Here is a 17,472-nt window from a genome sequence, read left to right on the forward strand (position 1 = left end):
TGCCCTTTTAACATGTGTGGGAAACGGTGTGTACACTTGAATTGTGTTATGTGTAAAACAAAGACCCTTAAAAACAGTATACTGTGTGTGTGTGTGTGTGTGTGTGTGTGTGTGTGTGTGTGTGTGTGTGTGTGCACGTTTTACTATACTTGTGAGTACCAGAAGTCCTCATAAGAATAGTAAACCAACAAAAATTCTGAGAAGTGAGGAAATTTTGCCAGAACTCACTTGTAAAAATGCCATGTTAGGTTTAGGGGCTAGGGTTAGAATTATGGTTAAGGTTAGTGATTAGGTATAGGGTTAAGAGTTAGGGTTAGGGGTTAGAGAAAATAGAATTTTGAATGGGAATCAATTGTTGGTCGCCAAAAAGTCCTCACAAGTATAGTAAGACAGCGTTTGTGTGTGTTAGGGAGAGGGCCTCAGAGACACTGTAAAAGATATGAGGCGTTAAACCAGAACCATATTTCTTCCGCAGGCAGACAGGCACACGCATTCATTATGATTACACTGGATCCTCTGTATCCCCTCTAAAGTGCTGAGTTGATAAGAGGGGAAATGGCCTGAGAAGGGATCCACCATGCTTAGGTTAAGCTTCTGGCAGGGCAGAGGCATCCACACTTAGCCTACAACCAGGAAGGCTACATTGCCTTGAGAAAGTATTCATGTTGTGTCACTGGCCTACACATAATACCCCAAAATGTCAAAGTGGAATGATGTTTTTAGACATTTTTTTTTTTATATTCATCAAAAACTAAAAGCTGAAATGTCTTGAGTCAATAAGTATTCAGCCTCTTTGTTATGGCACGACTAAATAAGTTCAGGAGTGAACATGTGCTTAACAAGTCATAACAAGTCACATAATGAGTTGCATGGACACACTCTGTGTAATAACAGTGTTTAACATTTATGAACGATTCCTCATCTCTGTACCCCACACATACAATACGGTCTCTCAGTCAAGCGGTACATGTCAAACAGATTCAACCACAAAGACCAGAGGTTTTCCAATGCTTCACAAAGGGCAACTATTGCCTGCATATCACTACAAAGATGCAGGCAATCTTCCTAACTTATTTGCCGTTGTGGAGGTAACCACTCAGAGATTTTACCATGAGGCCAATGGTGACTTTAAAAAAGTTTCAGAGTTTAATGGCTCTGAAAGGAGAAAACTGAGGATGGATCAACATTGTAGTTAGTCCACAATACTAACCTAAATGACAGAGTGAAACAGATGTGTACAGAATAAAAAATATTCCAAAACATCCTGTTTGCAATGAGGCACTAAAGTAAAATTGCAAAAAAAAATGTGCCAAAGAAATGAACTTTATGTCCTTAATACAAAGCTTTATGTTTGGGGCAAAACCAACACATCACTGAGTACTACTCTTCATATTTTCAAGTATGGTGGTGCCTACATGTTATTGGTATGCTTATCATTGACAAGGACTAGGGAGTTTTTTAGGATAAAAAGAAACAGAATAGAGCTAAGTGTAACCGGTGTGAAATGGCTAGCTAGTTAGAGGGTTGTGCACTAATAGCTTTTCAATCGGAGACGTCACTGCTCTGCAAACGCCGCCCGCAGCTTCAGTGGAGCGATGGGTAAATGTGGGAGGCACTTGTTGATGTGGTCAGTGGGTCCCTGGCTCTAACCTGGTTCGAGCCCAGGTTGGGGTGAGGAGTGGGACAGAAGCAATACTGTTACATAAGCACAGGCTAAATATACACTAGGGTTGCTTAGATGACATTGAGTGGCCTAGTTACAGTCTTGACTTAAATCGGCTTGAAAATCTATGGCAAGACTTGAAAATGGCTATCTATCAATTATATCAGCTGATGTCACAAAGTGCCGTACAGAAACCCAGCCTAAAACCCCAAACAGCAAGCAATGCAGGTGTAGAAGCACTGTGGCTAGGGAAAACTCCCTAGAAAGGCAAGAACCTAGGAAGAAACCTAGAGAGGAACCAGGCTATGAAGGGTGGCCAGTCCTCTTCTGGCTGTGCCGGGTGGAGATTATAACAGAACATGGCCAAGATGTTCAAATGTTCATAGATGACCAGCAGGGTCAAATAATAATAATCACAGTGGTTGTAGAGGGTGCAACAGGTCAGCACCTCAGGAGTAAATGCCAGTTGGCTTTTCATAGCCGATCATTCAGAGTATCTCTACCGCTCCTGCTGTCTCTAGAGAGTTGAAAACAGCAGGTCTGGGACAGGTAGCACGTCCTGTGAACAGGTCAGGGTTCCATTGCCGCAGGCAGAACAGTTGAAACTGGAGCAGCAGCACGACCAGGTGGACTGGGGACAGCGAGGAGTCATCAGGCCAGGTAGTCCTGAGGCATGGTCCTACGGCTGGGGATATGTCTGGGGATACCCCCAGATAGGGCCAAACAGGCAGGATATAACCCCACCCACTTTGCCAAAGCACAGCCCCCACACCACTAGAGGGATATTTCCAACCACCAACTTACCATCCTGAGACAAGGCCGAGTATAGCCCACAAAGATCTCCCCCATGGCACAACCCAAGGGGGGGCGCCAACCCAGACAGAAAGATCACGTCAGTGACTCAACCCACTCAAGTGACGCACCCCCCCTAGGAACGGCATGGAAGAGCACCAGTAAGCCAGTGACTCAGCCCCTGTAATAGGGTTAGAGGCAGAGAATCCCAGTGGAGAGAGGGGAACCGGCCAGGCAGAGACAGCAAGGGTGGTTCGTTGCTCCAGTGCCTTTCCGTTCACCTTCACACTCCTGGGCCAGACTACACTCAATCATAGGACCTACTGAAGAGATGAGTCTTCAATAAAGACTTAAAGGTTGAGACCGAGTCTGCATCTCTCACATGGATAGGCAAACCGTTCCATAAAAATGGAGCTCTAAAGGAGAAAGCCCAGCCCTCCAGCTGTTTTCTTGTGACCGTAGTGTACTTGTAGGTATGTACAGCAGGACCAAATCTGAGAGATAGGTAGTAGCAAGCCCATGTAATGCTTTGTAGGTTAGCAGTAAAACCTTGAAATAGGCCCTTGCCTTAACAGGAAGCCAGTGTAGAGAGGCTAGCACTAGAGTAATATGATACATTTTTGGGGTTCTAGTCAAAATTCTAGCAGCCGTATTTAGCACTACCTGACGTTTATTTATTGCTAGCAATGATCAACAACCAACTTGACAGAGTTTGAATAATTTAAAAAATAATAATGTGCAAATATTGTACAATCCAGGTGTGCAAAGCTCTTAGAGACTTACCCAGAAAGACTCACAGCTGTAATTGCTGCCAAAGGTGACTGTATTGACTCAGGGGTGTGAATACTGATGTAAATGAGATATTATTGTATTTCATTTTCAATAAATGTGCAAGATTTATGGCGTACTGTGTGTAGATGGGTGAGAAGAAGAAAAATATCTTGAATTCAGGCTGTAACAACAAAATGTGGAATAAGTCAAGGGGTACTTTCTGAAGGCGCTGTATAACCCTGCTGACTGTACCATTCTCTAACCCCAAGTGTTTCTTTCACTCCTGCTCAAGGATTTAAAAGTGTTGGGTTGTTGTATCCATGGCTGAGGTTTTCTGGATTTTCCACCATATTTCTCACACCGGTCCACCCTTACGGAAAAACCACATGAATTTCACATGTGATCATGTGATCCTATGTGAAGTTAATGTGATAACATGTGTAAACATGTAAAAACAACATGTCATAACATGAAGCTGCACATGTGAAAACATTTGAGCATGTGAAAACATTTGAGCATGTGAAAACATGATCTCATGTGAAATAAATGTGACAACATGGGGATACAACATTTCAACATGTGATATCATGAAACTACATGGGAAAAACTGACCTCTTCTATCTCTTCTGTTTTCACATGTAAAGAAAACTGCACATGTGAAACAGTATATTTCAGGTGTTTCTTTGTAAGGGAAGTAATTAAATGGCGTGGGATTTTTAAGGTTAGTGGTACATTTCACATGATTACTTTGTGCTGACATTCAATATGACCACACCTGGGATTTCAAGTCACAACCTCTGGATTGAGGGGTATACAGATCTTTCTGCAGTGCCACGAAGGCTGTAGCATTCACAGAAGTCACCTACAGATTCATGACCTATAATACATCTCCGCACCTAGTTAGTCTAATAGAGTTCAGCTGTTGAAATACATTAAACGTTGTTTCCACTCAGTAGCCGGTAACTTACTATAAAATAATAAACACATCTAAAGTATCCTATAAGTTTAAATGTAATTGCAAGTGAGGCATGCCAAGTTGAATTGCAGGATGGGCCAAAAAAGTAGCCCACCCAAGTGCATTGTGATTGACACACGGTAAAATAAAAAACAGAAACAGCTTATTTACATAAGAATTCAGACCCTTCGCTATGAGACTCGAAATAGAGCTCAGGTGCATCTGGTATCCATTGATCAACCTTGAGATGTTTCTACAACTTGATTGGAGTCCACCTGAGGTAAATTCAATTGATTAGACATGATTTGGAAAGGCACACACCTGTCTATATAAGGTCCCATAGTTGACAGTGCGTGTCAGAGCAAAAACCAAGCCATGAGGTCGAAGGAATTTTCCATAGAGCTCTGAGACAGGATTGTGTCGAGGCACATTTCCGGGGAAGGGTACCAAAATATTACGCAGCATTGAAGATCCCCAAGAACACAGTGGCGTCCGTCATTCTTAAATGGAAGAAGTTTGGAACCACCAAGACACTTCCTAGAGCTGGCAGCCCGGCCAAACTAAGCAATCGGGGGAGAAGGGCCTTGGTCAGGGAGATGACCAAGAACCCGATGGTCACTCTGACAGAGCTACAGAGTTCCTCTGTGGAGATGAGAGAACCTTCCAGAAGGACAACCTCTGCAACACTCCACCAATCAGTGGACGGAAGACACTCCTCATTAAAAGGAACATGACAGCCCTCTTGGAGTTTGCCAAAAGGCAACTAAAGGACTCTCAATATTTTCCGGTCTGATGAAACCAAGAGTGAATTCTTTGGCCTGAATGCCAAGCGTCGTGTCTGGAGGAAACATGGCACCATCCCTACGGTGAAGCATGGTGGTGGCAGCATCATGCTGTGGGGATGTTTTTCAGCGGCAGGGACTGGGAGACTAGTCAGGATCGAGGGAAAGATGAACGGAGAAAAGTACAGAGAGATCCTTGATGAAAACCTGCTCCTGAGCGTGCAGGACCTCAGACTGGGGTGAAAGGTCTCCTTCCAACAGAACAACAACCCTAAGCACACAGCCAAGACAACAATAAGACAAGAATATCTCTGAAGAGAACTGAAAATAGCTGTGCAGCGACGCTCCCCATCCAACCTGCCAAAATGTGAGAGGGTCTGCAGAGAAGAATTGGAGAAACTTCCCAAATATAGGTGTGCCAAGCTTGTAGCGTCATACCCAAGAAGACTTGAGGTTGTAATCGCTGCCAAAGGTGCTTCAACTAAGTACTGAGTAATGGGTCTGAATACTTACATAAATGTGATATTTCAATTTTTTTATTTTGAATACATTTGAAGAAGACCCAAGGCTGTAATCGCTGTGTAAATGTGATATTTCAGTTTTAAATTTTAATACATTTGCAAGAAAATCTAAAAACCTGTTTTGCTTTGTCATTATCTATGTATTGTGTGTAGATTGATGAGGAAAAAACAACAACAATTGAATCAATTTTATAATAAGGTTATAAAGTAACAAAATGTGTAAAAAGTCAAGGGGTCTGAATACTTTCTGAATGCACTGTATATAGCAAAAAACTAATACAGTATCGTATTACTGTGGAAATGTACAGTAAAATGAAAAATGTTTCCCCCAAAATGAACAGCAATTCCTAACAGTGAAATTTTATGTTATCACATGTTGAACCACAGGATTTCACAAATCATGTGAAAACGTGTTTTTGGAACACTTTATGTGACATTTTACACTTTATGTGACATTTTAAAGTGTTTTTGGAGCACTTCACATTTTCTTTAAAGTGTTTTTTAAACTACACATGGTCACGTTTTTCACATATGCAATTTCATGTGTTATCGCTGTTCAGCTAAAGTATGACCCCACCTGGGACTCAAACTCATAACCTCTGGGTTTGAGTTCCACTGACATTTCTGCTGCACAACAAAGTCTGAAGCGTTCCCATACACATTCATTACCTATAATACATCACTGCACTTAGAAAATGAGTACCATCTGTACTGCTAAAAATCAAATCTAAGTTTATTTGTCACATACACTTGGTTAGCAGATGTGAATGCGAGTTTAGCGAAATGCTTGTGCTTCTAGTTCCGACAATGCAGTAATAACCAAAGAGTAATCTAACCTAACAATTCCACAACAACTACCTTATACATACCAGTGTAAAGGGATGAAGAATATGTACATAAAAATATATGAATGGGTGATGGTACAGAACGGCATAGGCAAGATGCTGGTATCGTAGATGGTATCGAGTACAGTATATACATATGAGATGAGTAATGTAGCATTATATTATTATATTAACATTATATTAAGTGGCATTGTTTAAAGTGGCTAGTGATACATTTTTACATAAATTATTCCATTATTAAAGTGGCTGGAGTTGAGTCAGTATGTTGGCAGCAGCCACTCAATGTTAGTGATGGCTGTTTAACAGTCTGATGGCCTTGAGATAGAAGCTGTTTTTCAGTCTCTCGGTCCCTGCTTTGATGCACCTGTACTGACCTCGCCTTCTGGATGATAGCGGGGTGAACAGGCAGTGGCTCGGATGGTTGTTGTCCTTGATGATCTTTATGGCCTTCCTGTAACATCGGGTGGTGTAGGTGTCCTGGAGGGCAGGTAGTTTGCCCCCGGTGATGCATTGTGCAGCCCTCATACCCTCTGGAGAGCCTTATGGTTGTGGGCGGAGCAGTTGCCGTACCAGGCGGTGATACAGCCCGACAGGATGCTCTCGATTGTGCATCTGTAAAAGTTTGTGAGTGCTTTTGGTGACAAGCCAAATTTCTTCAGCCTCCTTCCTGAGGTTGAAGAGGCTCTGCTGCGCCTTCTTCACAACGCTGTCTGTGTGGGTGGACCAATTCAGTTTGTCCGTGATGTGTACACAGAGGAACTTAAAACTTTCTACTCTCTCCACTACTGTCCCATTGATGTGGATAGGGGGGTGCTCCCTCTGCTGTTTCCTGAAGTCCACGATCATCTCCTTTGTTTTGTTGACGCTGAGTGTGAGGTTATTTTCCTGACACCACACTCCGAGGGCCCTCACCTCCTCCCTGTAGGCCGTCTCGTCGTTGTTGGTAATCAAGCCTACCACTGTAGTGTCGTCTGCAAACTTGATGATTGTGTTGGAGGCGTGCATGGCCACGCAGTCGTGGGTGAACAGGGAGTATAGGAGAGGGCTCAGAACGCACCCTCAGAACGCACCCTTGTGGGGCCCCAGTGTTGAGGATCAGCGGGATGGAGATGTTGTTACCTACCCTCACCACCTGGGGGCGGCCCGTCAGAAATTCCAGTACCCAGTTGCACAGGGCGGGGTCGAGACCCAGGGTGATGATGAGTTTGGAGGGTACTATGGTGTTAAATGCTGAGCTGTAGTTGATGAACAGCATTCTCACATAGGTATTCCTCTTGTCCAGATGGGTTAGGGCAGTGTGCAGTTTAGTTGCGATTGCGTCGTCTGTGGACCTATTTGGGCGGTAAGCAAATTGGAGTGGGTCTAGGGTGTCAGGTAGGGTGGAGGTGATATGGTCCTTGACTAGGTCTAGCTATTTTAGTTATAATTTATTCTGACTATTCTCTCATCATTGATTACATTTACTTATTTCAGCAATTTGAGTGTTTTTCTGTCTAATGTTGTTGGGGCATATTATTCTGCTTTAATGTTACACCTGAATCACTATGATAAATATACTTGTTATTCTTGAGCGTATTTTTGACAAAGCTGAGATTTTAAGTTCAAAGTGTTGGAATACAGGCGAAAACAGTTATTGACACAGACATGGTGGCATAGCAGGAAGGTTGGAAGGATGTGAGTTTATATCCCAGGCAAGGATATGTTGAATCATAATTACTGTATAAATAAACATACACAACGTAATCATGTATGTCAATTGAAAACACTGTGTGATGTTCTAGGGACATCTTAATTACTCATCTTTGTTTGCAGGGCATCACCTGTGAAATATCATCACGTGTGAAGAGTTCCAAAACTACACGATTTGTCTTGTGAAATAAAATGTATTGATTTTCCACATGTGAATTTCATGTGGTTTTTTCGTACGGGCAAATCCATGAAGGGGGAATAAACATTTTGAGTAGCAGGGAGAGGTTCTCTCCTCTTCTCTTCTCAGTTTCAGTGCACTACCCTCTTTGTCCCATGCCATGCCAATGCTACAAATGAACAACAGACTTTCAGCTTATAGAGAAGGGCACTCAACATGTACAGCACTGACACAAATGTCAGATGATTGGTTGAAAAAAATTAAGAAAAAGATTGTGGGAGCTGTACTGTTAGATTTCAGTACAGCCTGTGATATTAATCCCCATAGCCTGTTGTTGAGAAAACATACGTGCTATGGCTTTTCAACCTCTGCCATATCATGGATTCAGAGCTACAGTTGAAGTCGGAAGTACATACACCTTAACCAAGTACATTTAAACTCAATGTTTCACAATTGCTGACATTTAATCAGTTAATTCCCTGTCTTAGGTCAGTTAGGATCACCACTTTATTTTGAGAATGTGAAATGTCAGAATAATAGTAGAAAGAATGATTTATTTAAGCTTTTACTTCTTTCATCACATTCCCAGTGGGTCAGAAGTTAACATACACTCAATTAGTATTTGGTAGCATTGCCTTCAAATTATTTAACTTGGGTCAAACATTTTCGTGTAGCCTTCCACAAGCTTCCCACAATAAGTTGGGTGAATTTTGGCCCATTCCTCCTGACAGAGCTGGTGGAAATGAGTCAGGTTTGTAGGCCTCCTTATTCGCACACACTTTTTCAGTTCTGCCCACAAATTTTCTATGGGTTTGAGGTCAGGGCTTTGTGATGGCCACTCCAATACCTTGACTTTGTTGTCCTTAGGCCATTTTGCCAAAACTTTGGAAGTATGCTTGGGGTCATTGTTCATTTGGAAGACCCATTTGCGACCAAGCTTTAACTTCCTGACTGATGTCTTGAGATGTTGCCTCCATATATACACATAATTTTCCTCCCTCATGATGCCACCTATTTTGTGAAGTGCACCAGTCCCTCCAGCAGTAAAGCACCCCCACAACATGATGCTCCCACCCCCGTGCTACATGGTTGGGATGGTGTTCTTCGGCTTGCAAGCCTCCCCCTTTTTCCTCCAAACATAACGATGGTTATTATGGCCAAACAGTTCTATTTTTGTTTCATCAGACCAGACATTTCTCCAAAAAGTATGATCTTTGTCCCCATGTGCAGTTGCAAACCGTAGTCTGGCCTTTTTATGGTGGTTTTTTTATGGCAATTTTTTTCTGAGGTCTTGACTGATTTCTTTTGATTTTACCATGATGTCAAGCAAAGAGGCACTGAGTTTGAAGGTAGGCCTTGAAATACATCCACAGGTACAATTAGCCTATCAGAAGCTTCTAAAGCCATGACAACATTTTCTGAAATCTTCCAAGCTGGTTAAATGCACAGTCAACATAGTGTACGTAAACTTCTGACGCACTGGAATTGTGATAGAGTGAATTGTAAATGAAATAACCTTTCTGTAAACAATTGTTTGAAAAATTACTTGTGTCATGCACAAAGTAGATGACATAACCGACTTGCCAAAACTTTAGTTTGTTAACAAGAAATTTGTGGAGCGGTTGAAATACAAGTTTTAATGTCTCCAACATAAGTGTATGTAAACTTTCAACTTCAACTGTATATGTCTAATGGAAGCTTCTCAAATGTTAAACATGTAAAGTGTGGTGTCCCACAGGGCAGCTCTCTAGGCCCTCTACTCTTTTCTATTTTTTTTACCAATGACCTGCCACTGGCATTAAACAAAGCATGTGTGTCCATGTATGCTGATGGTTCAACCATATACACATCAGCAACCACAACTAATGAAGTCACTGTAACCCTTAACAAAGAGCTGCAGTCTGTTTTGGAATGGGTGGCCATTAATAAACTGGTCCTGAACATCTCTAAAACTAAGAGCATTGTATTTGTTACAAATTATTCCCTAAGTTATAGACTTCAGCTGAATCTGGTAATGAATGGTGTGGTTGTTGAACAAGTTGAAGAGACTAAATTACTTGGTGTTATGGTCAAAACACATAGATTCAATGGTTGTACAGATGGGGAGAGGTCTGTCCATAATAAAGAGATGCTCTGCTTTTTTGACACCACACTCCACAAAGCAAGTCCTGCAGGCTAGTTTTATCTTATCTTGATTAATGTTCAGTCATATGGTCAAGTGCTGCAAAGAAAGATGTAGTTAAGCTGCAGCTGGCCCAGAACAGAGCGGCACGTCCTGCTCTTCATTGTAATCAGAGGGCTGATATAAATACTATGCTGCCAGTCTCTCTTGGCTGAGAGTTGAGGAAAGACTGACTGCATCACTTCTTGTTTTTATAAGAAACATTAATGTGTTGTTAATTCCAAATGGTTTGCATAGTCAACTTACACACAGCACTGACACACACATTTACCCCACCAGACATGGCACCAGGGGTCTTTTCACAGTCTCCAGGTTCGGAACAAATTCAAGGAAGCATGAAGTATTATACAGAGCGATGAGTGCATGGAAATCCCTTCCATCTTATATAGCACAAGTGAACGCAAACCTAGTTTTAAAAAAAACAAATAAAGCAACACCTCACGGCACAAGGCCTCTCCCCCATGTGACCTGCTTGTTGTGTGTATGTAATGACATGCATGTGTAACTGATAGACACACACACACACACACACACACACACACACACACACACACACACACACACACACACACACACTACATGTTTTTAAATGTAAATTGTAAAGTATTTAGTCTGTAATGTATGTTTCGTTATGTGTCGGACCCCAGTAAGACGAGCTGTTGCCATTGGCGTCAGCTAATGGAGATCCTAATAAAAACGAATCAAATTACCATGACATTCTCAGGGTCTGGGGCAGCCTGTTTGCTGGTCGTCAATGGGGAATTGTGTGTGGTGTTGGGGGAGACAACAGGTTAATCGGCAGGTTGGTTGAAATCAGAGCCTTCATCTATGTCACTGATCAATTTCCCTTGTCCGGGGGATAACTGAACAATTCGCTAATTAACCATCCAATCCCCCGCCTCTTAAACAGGGAACAAAGAGATCCCAATCCATCCCTCTTACACACACACAAGCACACACACACACGTGCGCAGCAAACAAACACACAAATCTCCCTCTGTAACACGGGCACATGACATCACCCAGGGCATTATCGGGTCTTCACTGTCTGCTTTCACACCTACTAAAATATTAGCCTTCCCGAGTCACACACACAATCCTGCCCGCTGCCGCCAAACGCCACCCCCTAAAACAAAGGCTGACATGGCTGGGAGAGAGGGGGTGAAAAGGGGGAGGATTGAGCGCATACTTGGCCTTTTATGCCTCCCGAAACAGAGTGTGAGGAGGGACAATACTCCTCACCCCCTCTCTCCCATTGCACCATGTAATGCAGTAACCGGACCAAAGACAAAGTTACCAGGACATAGAAAATAGCGAGAGAAAGGGAATGAGAAAAAACAAGGAGAAATGGGAATAAAGAGAGGGAGTAAGAGAGAGAAAAGACACACACACACACACACACACATGGAGAGAGACAGAGAGAGAGAGAGAGAGAGAGAGAGAGAGAGAGAGAGAGAGAGAGAGAGAGAAAGACACACACACACACAGGGAGAGAGAGAGACAGATAGAGAGAGAGAGAGAGAAGACGGAGAAAGAGAGAGTCTATAGGACCTGTGACTCAGATGTCAGTATAGCTGCTATGTGACCCTGACCTAATAATCCAGTTAAGTGCGGTGATGAGACAAGAAGACCTCTCCCACACCCACACACCCCTGGCCCCTCAACCCCTACCCCTCTCTCTTCATCTCCCAGTAGCCTGTGACAACATGCTCATTGCCACCCAACTTTATCCATCTATTTCATCTCTCGAAACACTGTGAGGAGGGACAATACTCCTCACCCCCTCTATCCCATTGCACCTGGTAATGCACTCCCTGGACCAAAGACAAAGTTACCAGGACATAAAAAAGGCCTAGGCCATAGTCTAGGTTTAGACCCTAGAAGTTACCAGGACACAGCAGGTTACTCTTTAGTGTGACCTGAGAAGTAGGGATGGTAAAGACAGGAGAAGACAACTGGGTGGCGAGTCTTTCCTCATTCTACTAAATTGTTACAGACCCCAGTGAACGATAGGGAAAAGTATCCTAGTATGTGTGTTTAATGACAGACTCTTTAACAGGAGATATGCGACAAGCACAAGGACATTCTGTGTTCAAGCTGATTCCTACTGACACCGTGCCCTCTAACAGTGGATAGGTCAAAGGTCGAGGCATAGGCTAATCTATCTGACATATAATCTGACATACAGCCATGCATGTAGAATATGCAGGTAACTAGTTACAAAAAGATTAGATTACAACCTGATGAAGACATTTTCTTTGTGGTGGCTATTAAAAAACAATGAGGTTTCAACCAGCATTCAACCTGACCATGGTATCACAAAACAACACATTTTGCCCTGTAACTGCATTAACATTCAATACAACAGGCCCCTGCTGGACAAGAGATGACGATGCTTTTAGTTTAATGCAGATGAAGAGAAAGTTGAAGAGACTTTAGGAGGTTTTGGCTTCTTCATAATCCCTTCATTCCTGTGATTCCTCAGTACCTATAGGTGTTGGCACGCAGAGCAAGGCGGGAGGGATAGGAAGGGGTGGAGGGGTCGGATAAAAAGCTGACTTTCAAATGGTCAACCGATGACCCAGGTGCACATGGGGAAATAGTTACTCTCTCTCTCTCTCTCTCTCTCTGTCTCTGAATCTCTCTCCCTCCCTCCTCTTTTTCAGAATATCTCTTTCTTCTTCGTTGTCTCGCTCTGAATAGCTCATCTCTCGGGACATCTGCATGAACTGCTGTGTGGAGATAAGGACTGATGTGTGCGTGGGCCTGTGTGTTTGTGTGCATCAATGATAATCAGCTCAACTCAGAGAAAAGGCTCAAAAGAAAATAAGTCAAAATTCCACATTTCTTTGATGTCATCCATTTACTACCTCCGCCTAAAAGGTTCTGAACACTTGTTCAGCAGAAGTCTATTCCCCAACTCTCAGCCAAACCTGGTACAGTCATCAAACATACACACATGCATGCACACACACATGCACATGCACACACTCACACACAGGTTTTCTTTGGCAGGGAACATACATTATTCTAACTGCTAAAATGAAGAGAAGTTATTCTACACCGGCTGTAAATTAGTTCTAGGGGACTATTTTCATTCGGACTTTAATTCCCGGCGGAACTCATTTTGGAGGCAAACAGGTCTGTTTTTCTGTTGCGCACCGGTCTACATAAATCTCCCAAAATTATGGGGCCTTTCCCTTTTTCATGTAGCTTGAAACAAGGCTGGAAATTAATCTCTTAAATGAAGACTGAATGTGTTTCTCACGCAATAACACCAAGAGGCTCTGGACAAACCTCCGGGCCTACTGCTGCTGCTGCTGGGAGTTAAGATAAGAGAAGAACAGACAGATCCAGTGAAGAGAGAGAGAGAGAGAGAGAGAGAGAGAGAGAGAGAGAGAGAGAGGGAGGGAGGGAGGGAGGGAGGGAGGGAGGGAGGGAGGGAGGGAGGGAGGGAGGGAGGGAGGGAGGGAGGGAGGGGGAGGGAGGGAGGGAGGGAGGGAGGGAGGGAGGGAGGGAGAAAGAAAAGACAGAGAGAGTTGGTAAGTTCTCAGGATCTGTGAATCAAGTGTCAGTATAGCTGCTATGTGACCCTGACCATATAATCCAGTTATGAGAGGTGATGAGTCAAAAAGCCCTCCTCAACACCCCCCCCAACCCACCCATCTTTACTGCTTTCCAACAGGAATGAAACCCTTTGGATACAATGCCTCTATTCAATGTGGCACTGAGATTGAAATGGATTGAAATTTTAGGTTGAAGGGAAATAATTTCCAGAGAATAAAAGTCCCCTATGGTACATCAACCAGCCCAAGTCCATCCATAGTGTGTCCATTCAAGGCCACCGTAGACCTGCTGACCACTGCCATTCCCCCCGTCACCATTGGAAGACCGGAGGCAAACATGAAATTGTATTCTGGTTTTAGTGGAGGCCATGTTGGGACGATTTCAGTGCTGAGATGGTTTTCCAGTTAGTGTGTTGTCAGAGAGCAGCTGTCAGCTTCAACACATATAGGATGCACACGGACACACACACACACACACACACACACTAATCCACAAAGTAACACACACAAGCGCACAAACATACAGAAGTTCACACACACACACACACACACACACACACACACACACACACACACACACACACACACACACACACACACACACACACACACACACTAATCCATCCTCCTCCTCCTCCTCCATCCTCCTCCTCCATCCTCCTCCTCCCTGTTCTAACACACCATCCACAGTACTACACACTCTCAGAGTAAATAACTTCATGTGTGATTTACATTGTCTTTTCGCTGTAATGGAACAACATGACGTATATTTTGATATATCAGCTCGACTCATTTAATCTATGTCACCACCTCTCGCTAACACAAGCCTCTAATGCCAAAAAGTGACACTCAGATTTCCCTCCAGTGAATAATTTGTATTCTGTTTTCCACTGAGAATTACTGAGGTGATCCTTTAAAACCACAGAAAACATTACAAACTGTTTTTCAAATAGAAGTACATTTGCTTGGATCTCGCCAAGGTGTCGGTTGGTGAGGTGTAACATTCCACTCCAAATCACTCCTGTCAGAGAGAGGTGACGGGATGTTTGTGTGTGTGTGTGTGTGCGTATGCGTGTGTTTTTGTGCGTTTGTGTGTGAAGAGGACAGAAGGTGAGACATTTTTGGCATTAGCTAAGGTCTTTCAGGTATAATTGTGTTTCTTATTAAACGTTTGACCCCCCCAAACCCTACTTAGTGTGCCCTACCTAGTGTGCCCTACTTAGTGTGCCCTACTTAGTTAGCGAGGCTCGCCCCCTTATTTCCCCCGAGAGTTTAGACTCTGCATACCAGGCTGTCTGTCTGTGATATGAATGATTATCTCAGCATATGTTATTAGACACACACAGCTTGTATTATAATACTCACTCAGTCATCCTTGACTAGGCTTGGTTGTTATTCTCAGATTGTCTCAGGCGCCTATTGTTTAAAACACGTTGAATACCTTTTGTTACAGCATGTTGTTTCTCTTCATCTTCGGTGTCTCCAACGGTGAAAGAATGCGTCTCTAACACAAGTCCCTAAAGACACTGGAATCCAAAGATGACATATTTCTCTCTCTCTCTCTCGCTCTCTCAATTTCAATTCAAGGGGGCTTTATTGGCATGTGTTTACATTGTCAAAGCAAGTTAAATAAAGAATACACAAAAGTGAGAAGACACAAAACAACATCAACAAAAAACTAACAGTAAATATTGCACTCAAAAAGGTTTAAAAAAGTATATTTCTCTCTCTCTCTTTATCTCTCTCTCTCTGTCTCTCTCTTTATCTCTCTCTCTCTCTTTATCTCTCTCTCTCTCTTTATCTCTCTCTCTCTCTCTGTCTCTCTCTCTTTATCTCTCTCTCTCTCCTCCTCTCTCTTTATCTCTCTCTCCTCCTCTCTCTCTCTTTATCTCTCTCTCCTCCTCCTCTCTCTCTCTCTCTCTCTCCTCCTCTCTCTCTCTCTCTCTCTCTTTTCTCTCTCTCCTCCTCTCTCTCTCTCTCTTTATCTCTCTCTCCTCTCTCTCTCTCTCTCTCTCTCTCTATCTCTCTCCTCCTCTCTCTCTCTCTCTCTCTCTTTATCTCTCTCCTCCTCTCTCTCTCTCTTTATCTCTCTCTCCTCCTCTCTCTCTCTCTCTCTCTCTCTCTCTCTATCTCTCTCCTCCTCTCTCTCTCTCTCTCTCTTTATCTCTCTCCTCCTCTCTCTCTCTCTCTCTCTCTCTCTCTGCTGTCTCTCTCTCTCTCTCTCTCTCGCTCTCTCGCTCTCTCTTTCTCTCTCTCTGTCTTTCTCTCTCTCTCTCTCTGTCTTTCTCTCTCTGTCTTTCTCTCGCTCTCTGTCTTTCTCTCTCTCTCTCTCTCTCTCTCTCTGTGTCTCTCTCTCTCTCTCTCTCTCTCTCTCTCTCTCTCTCTCTCTGTGTGTCTCTCTCTCTCTCTCTCTCTCTCTCTCTCTCTCTCTCTCTCTCTGTCTCTCTGTCTCTCTTGCTCTACTCTAAACTTGGTCTTTGTGGATGGGACCCATACCTCATTTAGCAGATTATATTCTCAACGCTGATGCCAGTATTCCTAGTCATATCATATTGATCTTCTCTTTGTGTCTCATATTGTGTAAAAATGTCACAAATGCCTTCAGAAAAGAGACATGAAAGATGTAATATTTTTGGCAGCGTCTGTGTCCGCCTTGGGAGAAGGTATGACTACTACTGTTTCTCACTAACGATGGTCTCTGCTTCAAAACGGCTCATTATATTTGATCATCTATCATTACTCATCCTGCATCTGTCACCCATCTTATGTTATTGTCTTATTGTCTTCAGGCTGTCTATCTCCCTGTCAAGACAGTTTAGGACAGGACAATTAACTGGGTGTTTCTCCACAATAAATGATCTTTACAATAACAACCTGGTAAAATTGCAGGGGGGATATTGACATAGCAAACACAAGAAACCTACTGTTGTTTCCCTTTTTTCAGTTGTTTGTCAAATTAGAGGATGATCCTATTCTTCATTTCACTCTGACTTGTGACCAGAGGCTTCTACCAGTACAGCCAGCAGAGGTAAGTTACAGTACACCCCCCCAGCCCCGCTTCGCTCCCTCCCCCTCCTCACCCCAACCCCCTGGTGTCTTACAGAGGGTGGAAGCCTGTGAAGAGGAAGGCCGAGGACCAGTAGTTTTTAAATAAGCTAATTCTGCTAACAGTTTTATAACCCCAGCTTCGTAAAACTGGCCCAGGCTTTTGGTCAGCTCTCTGATGACGCAAGCAGAGCACAGCAGTCCGGACCTGGAATACCAATTTGCCTTGCGGGAGCGTGTCGGTGTGTCAGCTGGTGTATGTGTGTGTTTGTGTGTGATGTATGTTTGCTGTGTCACGTTCCACATCTGACCACCATCCTCCAACGCATAGCATCCAACCCATTCGCTTTCCGTTTCCCCTGTCATATAGGGAGAGTGTGAGAAAGACAGAGACAGGCATAGAGATAAAGAGAGAGAGAGAGAAATAGAAAGAAAGAGAGAGGTAGAGAGAATAACAGAGAAAGGGTTCGAGAGAGAGAGAGA

Source organism: Oncorhynchus tshawytscha, linkage group LG26 (assembly GCF_018296145.1).
Source record: "Oncorhynchus tshawytscha isolate Ot180627B linkage group LG26, Otsh_v2.0, whole genome shotgun sequence".
Lineage (NCBI taxonomy): Eukaryota > Metazoa > Chordata > Actinopteri > Salmoniformes > Salmonidae > Oncorhynchus > Oncorhynchus tshawytscha.